The following is a 1,611-nucleotide window of genomic DNA, read 5'->3' on the forward strand; positions in this document are numbered from 1 at the left end:
ACACAGTGTCCCGTACACACACAGTGTCCCATACACACACAGTGTCCCATACACACCTAGTGTCCCTTACACAGTGTCCCGTACACACACAGTGTCCCATACACACACAGTATCCTGTCCTAGATTCTCACAGGTTCTCCACATCTTTATTGTGGCTTTGGTTTTTTGTTGTCTTTTTGTTTTTTTATTTTCTGTACTGGAGATGAAACACATAGCTTTGACAAGGTTCTGCCACTGATGCTTTATCCCTAGAGCCTTCACATCTTGTTTTTTACTTTTAAATTAAGGGTCAGTAAAATTTCCTATGAAAAACCAAATAGTAGATACTTTAGGTTTAAGGATCGTATGGTCTGTAACTACTACTGTGGCAGAAACAGGTTATCCAGTCTGTGGTTGTAGAAGCTCATATATGATCCTACCTACTGGGAAGGTTGAAGTAGGAAAACTGAAAGTTTGAGGCAAGACTGAATCACAAAGTGAGTCCAAGGACAGCCTAAGCAATCTAATAAAATCCTATTTCAAAATAAGATTACAAAAGAAGGCTGGGGATATAGCCCAGTGGTAGAGTATATACTTTCCCCATATAGTATGTGGGAAACCCGAGGAAAATACACACACGTTCTGTAGTAAGACAAATTTGAAAAGTCTTGTACATATCCTATCTTAGAAGTTCACCATTTACACTTTTTTTTTTTGTTTTGTTTTTGAGACAGGGTTTCTCTCTAGCTTTGGAGCCTGTCCTGGAACTAGCTCTTGTAGACCAGGCTGGCTGCGAACTCATTTACACTATTATTAAAGACTTCCTTTGCCCTCCTAAAACTAAGGTCTAGAGATTTGGCATTACATATGCCAGTTTGGAGGAAAGTCAGACCTAAGACCACATCACTTTTATTTCAACAAATGCCTGCTCCACCCTGCACTACTGCACCATGTCTGTCTGTTTTTTGTTTTGTTTTTTAAGATTTATTTATTATGTATACAACATTCCTTCCATGTATGTTTGCATGCCAGAAGAGGGCACCAGATCTCATTACAGATGGTCATGAGCCACCATGTGGTTGCTTGGAATTGAACTCAGGACCTCTGGAAGAGCAGTCAGTGCTCTTAACCTCTGAGCCATCTCTCCAGCCCCCTCTGGATTTTCTATGTAAAGGAGAAATGTGGTTCCTTGATGTTCACCAGGTTCCATAGGGTGATTCCACGTGGTGATTGTTAGGGACACAGTCTTGCTGACCTCTGAGGAATCTTACTCTTCAAGATTCCTCAAAGGCAGCAGTGTGACAGCCAGTGCCCTGTTTCTGTCCATCTTTCCGAGATACAGACATAGCCTAGATTTTGGGTCAGTGTGTCTTCCTGATTCCTAACTTCAGGTGTTTGGGGCAGAGGTGACCCTTCTCCAAGCCACAGAGTAAAAGAAAAGGCCAGCGCCTTAAAGCAAAGTTTTAACACCCTAGAAGATAGGGATCTTTGATGCTGGTTTTTTGTTTTGTTTTGCTTTTGTTTGTTTGTTTGTTTGCTTGCTTGTTTTTTCCCCCCAGACAGGGTTTTTATGTAGCTTTGGAGCCTGTCCTGGAGCTAGCTCTTCAGGCTAGCCTCAAACTCACAGAGATC

General features: G+C 41.8%; 1 protein-coding gene across 4 annotated transcripts in view; it reads left to right on the forward strand.

Moving 5' to 3' along the window:
* Fam168a (family with sequence similarity 168 member A) overlaps positions 1 to 1,611 on the forward strand; it is a 141,100-nt gene that overhangs the window by 125,401 nt on the left and 14,088 nt on the right. The gene's annotated exons all lie outside the window — the stretch shown is intronic.

The sequence above is a fragment of the Microtus ochrogaster genome, unplaced genomic scaffold (genome assembly GCF_000317375.1).
Source record: "Microtus ochrogaster isolate Prairie Vole_2 unplaced genomic scaffold, MicOch1.0 UNK41, whole genome shotgun sequence".
Classification (NCBI taxonomy): domain Eukaryota; kingdom Metazoa; phylum Chordata; class Mammalia; order Rodentia; family Cricetidae; genus Microtus; species Microtus ochrogaster.